Consider the following 7,293-nt stretch of genomic DNA (forward strand, 5'->3'; position numbering starts at 1 on the left):
GAGAAGGATTTAATTCTGACAGCGTTTATTTAAGCGGCGGAACGTTTATTGTCTTTACAGTTTACGTGCTTTACAGCGCAGTAAACTTACAGACCAATCACGTGTGCTGTAAAAAAAACGCTCTCCTTTGCCAATCAGATCTGTGCAGATGCGAGAGCGCGGAGCCACACAGGCGAAGCAGGCGGTGAGAAGCTGCAGTCGGAGAATAAAGCGAGAAAAGATGAGAATACAGATGGTGCGCATCAGAAAAATAAATTAAGATACTACATTTATAAAACATACTAACAGTAATGTAACCGAGCGGTGTTACTTGGATGAATTAAAGAGAAACAACCGAGACAAGAGTCCAAAATATTCCACTTTACTCCACCTGATCAGAACTCCTCAGCAAGAAAAAAAAACCCTCAGGCACACTCTCTTCTCCAAAAACAACCCTACCTCAAAACTACGGCAACCCCCAGGAAACAAAAAGCATTGGCAACTTCCCCCATCAGTTTTACCCACAACATAATAAAGTCTGATTCAGTAATAATATTAAATAAAATAAACTCAGTCCAGATCACACCAGTGCACTGATTTATGCTGGGTTTTACTTACTTAAGCCTTACGCTGCTCATGTCAGACTGTGACTACTGTACAAAACAACAACAACAACAACAACAATAGCAAAAGATGGACTTCATCCATGTGTATGTGTGTGTGCGTGTGTGTAATTTGGAAAATAAAAAAACCTGGCCTGACCAAAGCACCACCCAGGAGAGTGTCTTCTGTTTATTGCTAATTAAAAATTAGGAAGTGCAGTATGATTTTGCAAATGGAAAACAGAGTGGAGAATAGTCAGTCATTTTAGTACATTTCAGTTATTTTCTGTTTCTTTGCAAGGGTTTTAGTCAATGTGTAACACTGACATCAAGTGGATGTAAGTGGAAGAGCAGACCTGAGACATTATCAGAATATTGTGCATTGTGGCCCTTACAAATATCAAAAATAATTACTTTTTAGGAAAAGTAGCATGCAATGAAAACGTGGTTGATCTAGAGGTGCAGCAAACAATTTTAATTATTCATAGTGACATTGTTTATTTTAATTGCCATGATATTTGACCATATTTTACCTTGACAAGATGCAAGGTAAGTATGGAGACAATATGACAAATATTAGGTGAGTTAAATATTATTAATTACTGAACATTTACTACGTGTCTTCAGTCACTTGAAAATAAAACAGTGTGAAGGTTGTGATTTCACTGGAATGTCTTTATGGTAAGTTTTCCCAGATTTGCACATGAAATTCTCAAACACTTTTAAATAAATTATTTTGATATCCTGAAAATTTTTAGACATGATATTTTTATGAATATAGCTAAATGAATAAATAAAATAGCTAATTTATTACAAAGCATTACAAAAATATATTATTTAAATCCAGTGTTGCAATAATGTTTATGACCGCTGCACAAAGCCTTCTCCAGCACATGTTTTATTATTATTATTATTAATAATAATAATAATAAAAATAATAATTATATATATATATATATATATATATATATATATATATATATATATATATATATATATATATATATATATACTATAGTAATAATAATATATTATAATATTATATAATATTATTATTATCGTTAACAATTAAAATATTATTATTAAAATATTCTTCTTCTTATTATTATTATTAGTAGTAGTAGTAGTAGTATTACTAGGAGTAGAAGTAGTAGGAGTAATATAAACTATATTTCTTACTAAAGAATGTATTTATAGCTTCCATTTAAAAAAACATATGGGTCTTTAGTGGCGATAAAGCGCGTGGCGTCACAATATTTTTAAGGCTATAAAATATTTTCATATGATTATTATAGTTATATCTTCTATAATAATAAATAATGTTATTTTTATTATTATCATAGTTATTATTAGTAATATTACTATTGGGAAAAAGCATACGGGTCTTTCAGCCGCGGGAGCGCGCACGGTGTATAAGATTCGATTGATTTGTTTTTATTTAAACTGTTTCTGAGCTTTCACGGCCGCAGCAGCAGTTTTTCCGCTCCGGAGAGAGACTTCACTACTACTACTGACCCACCGCCTGATTTATCCTTCATACTGTTTAATTATCTCTATATTTCTTTTAGTTAATCTGTAGTTGTTGTGTTTTCTGTGTTGTTGTTGTTTTTTTTGTTGTTTTTTTGTTTTTTAGGTAACCGGATCCGTTGTGAGGACCGACGCCCCGCGGTCGGATATGGACTGTCGGCGGACTTTTAGCGTCCATCCACCTGAGGTCAGTAAGCTCGAAATTTCCCGCTTTTTAGACCAAATTCACTATCGGGAACTAAACTGAATAAAACTGAATAAAAGTCAGAAATAAAGCTGGAGATCAGCATGAATTAAAGTGAGTATCTGTTCTGCAGGCGGAGTCTGATGCTCCAGAGGCTTCACCTCCTCACACTCCGCCTCTTTCTGTAAGTATCTATTAAACTGCTACACCTTTATCAGACCCAGTATAGCCTCAATTTAACGTTAACTCTTTCAGAATCGCTTATAGAATTCAGCTCAGTTTATTAATATCAGAACGACAGATTTACTGATATGGATAAATTATAAACCATTAAGCCTAAACGGGTTGTTATTGAGTTGTGATTGTTTAGCTGCAGGGTCATAGCGGTTTATCTCAGTAACGAGTGTGCACTAAGTGGAGCTGACTAGTGTAACACATTATTTAGCATTTATTTTATTTAATAACGGTAGCAGACTGTGTAATTGTCCCTGCTTGGGTTTATACAGGTCGGTTTATATGCTCAAACATCATCAAATAAGCTCATAAAATATCTACTGGGCTGTTCAAAACATCATTGTTAGCAGGGTCATACCCAGCTTTGCATAAAAATTACATTTTACATTGCAAATAAAAACTAAATTTAATTTACAGTTTTACATTTGATAATAGACAGGCCAATAGAAATACTTCAAACTGATTTGACATAAAAGGTTTTTACTTTGTCTTGTAATTATTTTTTATATAAAAACGCTGTGGCAGTTTTATAACACATATTGTTAAATATATAGTAAACTAACTAAGTAAAGTATATTTATAGAGTACATTTAAATAAAAAAAATGGTTGGAATACAGTTATCATTTGTGTCAATTGCAGGTGGATTCTGCGATGGACAGCTCAGATGACTGCAGCGTTCTGTCGCTGGGTGAGGTGCCAATCTCCTGGGTGGAACCGAATGCCTGCATTACGGAGGTGAGAAATACACAATGAAAGATTAAATTACAGTGAAGCATCACTGTCACACAGCTGCATCCAAAACCACATAACACCTAAAGTACTAAAACTTTACAGTACCGTATACAGTATTATTTAGAGTCATATACAATATATATAAAATGGTAAGTTGAGATGCCTGCAAGGAATCAGGTCAGTGTTCAGTATTATTTAAAACAACACACACCAGCTTGGATGTAAACTCTTGTATATGTTAATATTTTTTTGGGTGTTTGTATTAGAAAATGGTTAGTATACATTTTCCTATGTTTCAATTACAGGTGGTTTCTGATCCGGAGATCAGCCCACAGCACATTGACGTTCTTCTGCCATTTTGCGTGAGTCTCTATCAGACTGTTATTGTTGGGCAGCCTAAATTTGAATAGATGATTAGTCCACATTGCAACATTATAGAACTATAGATTTATTTTTTCTTTTAGGTTGTGGCTGACTTGTAAATTAAATACAAATAACCATTTAAATGTTCTGCATATTAACATTAAGGCTTCTGCAATGTCAGTATCAGAATTTAGATTAGTCTTTTTGCCACTGTTTGTTTAGAATTGAATATTTGTATGGTTTCTCTTCAACAGTGCCCGGAAGAACCGATTGCACACCTGCCCACCACCACCACCACCTACCTAGAGACATCCCAGCAGGACGACACTGGACTCCCCTCACCGACCCGTGGCCGATTTGGTAAACGCCTCACTAACACCTTTAGAAGCATGTTTAGTTGTTTCAGGTCGCGTGACCGGGTCGTGGCGCTGGTCGGCGAGGCGGACACACTTCACTGGCTGGACATCAACAACCCAAAGCCTGTTTCTGAGCCAGTGCCTGCTGCAAAGGTAAGAGTTTGGAATAAATCCTGATTTCAATTGTAGAGAAGGCTTCTACAGTGTGCAGAAGCTCCTGTATTACACCATGTCTTATTTTATTCTGTTTTCTTGTAACCCTTTTCCTGCAGGGAGGATGGCTACAGCGCTTCCTGCCTCGCTTCAGGAGGATGTCTAGGAAGGGGTGAAAAGGGTGCATCAAGAAGCATACATACACTACAAACATACATTCATTCATTCATTCATTCAGCATACCTACATACACAGATAGATACATATATATATATATATAAGTAGAGAGATAAATACATACATACACACATACTTACAATGGTAGAGAGGTGGCAGGCATTAGGTGTTAGGGGTTTGGGGCAAAGTGGGTCACATGTGTGTTGATTAAATTTTGGTTTAGAGGCAATGTGTTGAGGTCATGATATAGTTGACAGGTCTAGTCAGTAGTTATGCATTCAGAGGGATGAGGTTAATTGGGGAAGGGCCCAGTGTGTAGACATAAACCGCCTGGTGCACATGATGTTGGGATAGTGGTATAGTTGAGTGTAGTGAGCTTGGAGGGGAATGAGTCTGGGACGCCAGAATTCACTGCTGAGCCTCCTGGAGTTGTCGTAGGCCTAATTCAGCAAAACACTGATGAAGGGAGGTGCCTACCTGATGACCCCTGTGAAGAGCTTGCAGCATAGTGATTAGTGATTTATTGTATGGGTAAAGGGAAGGTAAGATATTTGATGGTTGGGTTAAATGTTGCTGATTGGATCATAAACGACCACAGCAACTCAGGTGTAGGTGCTCGTCATTTTTGTGTAGTTAAAGTTAAATGAATGGGAGAGTAGAGTATACAGGAAAAGGACTGGGCTGGGCCCTATGTATAACTCCAATTGTTAGGTGCAGGATTATGTCATCCTCATGTATTATAACAGACACAAACAAACAGAAATAGATAGATGCATTGTGTACAATGTAGAGCAAGTTGTTGTTGTCAGGTGTAGGTAGTGAACTATAGGTGATATCTTATGTAGCGAGCTTGGAGGGGAGTGAGTCTGGGACGCCAGACTTCACTGCTGAGCCTTCCGGAGGGGTTGTAGGCTTAATTCAGAGAAACTCTGATGAAGGGAGGTGCCTACCTGATGATCCCTGTGAAGAGCTTGCTGCGTAAAGGGTGATTAGTGTATGGGTAAAGATTAGATGTTTGATGAATATTACTGATCTGACCATAAACAACCAAAGTAACTTAGCTGATCAGTGCTAGCACAAAAATATAGAAAGATAAATAGACATATAGATAGATAGATAGATAGATAGATAGATAGATAGATAGATAGATAGATAGATGTATATATATATATTGATAGATAGATATATATAGAGATAAGATATAAAGATATATATATATATATATATATATATATATATAGATAAATAGATATATGATAGATATAAAGATATAGACAGACAGACAGATAGATAGATAGATAGATAGATAGATAGATAGGTATATAGATATAGATAGATATATAAATACATATATAGATAGATATATAAATAGATATATGTATATATATATTGATAGATAGATATATAGAGAGATAAGATAGATATAAAGATATATATATATATATATATATATATATATAGATAAATAGATAGATAGATAGATAAATAGATATATAGATATATGATAGATATAAAGATATATACAGACAGACAGATAGATAGAGAGATAGGTATATAGATATAGATAGATATATAAATACATATATAGATAGATATATAAATAGATAGATAGGTGTATAGATAGATAGATAGATGTATATATATATTGATAGATAGATATATATGGAGATAAGATATAAAGATATATATATATATATATATATATATATATATATAGATAGATAGATAGATAGATAGATAGATAGATAGATAGATAGATAGGTATATAGATATAGATAGATATATAAATACATATATAGATAGATATATAAATAGATATATGTATATATATATGATAGATAGATATATATAGAGATAAGATAGATATAAAGATATATATATATATATATATATATATATATATATAGATAGATAGATAAATAGATATATAGATATATGATAGATATAAAGATATATACAGACAGACAGATAGATAGAGAGATAGGTATATAGATATAGATAGATATATAAATACATATATAGATAGCTATATAAATACATATATAGATAGATATATAAATAGATAGATAGGTGTATAGATAGATAGATAGGTATAGATATATTTATAGATATATAGATAGATAGATGGCTAGATAGATAGGTATATAAGGATATAGGTATATAGATAAAGATAGATAGATATATAGGTATATAGATAAAGATATATATAGATAGATATATATATAGATAGATAGATAGATATAGATATGTAGATAGATAGGTAAATAGATATATAGGTATATAGATATATAGATAGATATATAAATAGATAGATGTATATATATATATTGATAGATAGATATATAGAGATAAGATAGATATAAAGATATATATATATAGATAGATAGATATATGATAGATATAAAGATATAGACAGATAGATAGATAGATAGATAGAGAGATAGGTATATAGATATAGATAGATATATAAATACATATATAGATAGATAGATAGATAGATAGATATATAAATAGATAGGTGTATAGATAGATAGATAGGTATAGATATATTTATAGATATATAGATAGATAGATGGCTAGATAGATAGGTATATAGGGATATAGGTAGATAGATAGATATATATGTATATAGATAAAGATATATATGGATAGATAGATATATATAGATAGATAGATAGATATAGATATATAGATAGATAGGTAAATAGATAGATAGATAGGTATATAGATAAAGATATATATAGATAAATATATATATTTATAGATATATAGATAGATAGATGGCTAGATAGATAGGTATATAGGGATATAGGTAGATAGATAGATATATATGTATATAGATAAAGATATATATGGATAGATAGATATATATAGATAGATAGATAGATATAGATATATAGATAGATAGGTAAATAGATAGATAGATAGGTATATAGATAAAGATATATATAGATAAATATATATATCTATCTATATATATATAGA

The 7,293-nt window shown here is 32.0% G+C and overlaps 1 long non-coding RNA gene across 1 annotated transcript; it reads left to right on the forward strand.

Moving 5' to 3' along the window:
• The first annotated feature begins 2,424 nt into the window (after positions 1 to 2,424).
• LOC125802254 (uncharacterized) lies at positions 2,425 to 3,621 on the forward strand. The gene is made up of 3 exons (XR_007439281.1): positions 2,425 to 2,476; positions 3,167 to 3,262; positions 3,565 to 3,621. It is a non-coding gene; the product is annotated as an uncharacterized LOC125802254 (long non-coding RNA).
• Positions 3,622 to 7,293: the final 3,672 nt, after the last annotated feature.

This window comes from Astyanax mexicanus, chromosome 5 (assembly GCF_023375975.1).
Source record: "Astyanax mexicanus isolate ESR-SI-001 chromosome 5, AstMex3_surface, whole genome shotgun sequence".
Taxonomy (NCBI): Eukaryota; Metazoa; Chordata; class Actinopteri; order Characiformes; family Acestrorhamphidae; genus Astyanax; species Astyanax mexicanus.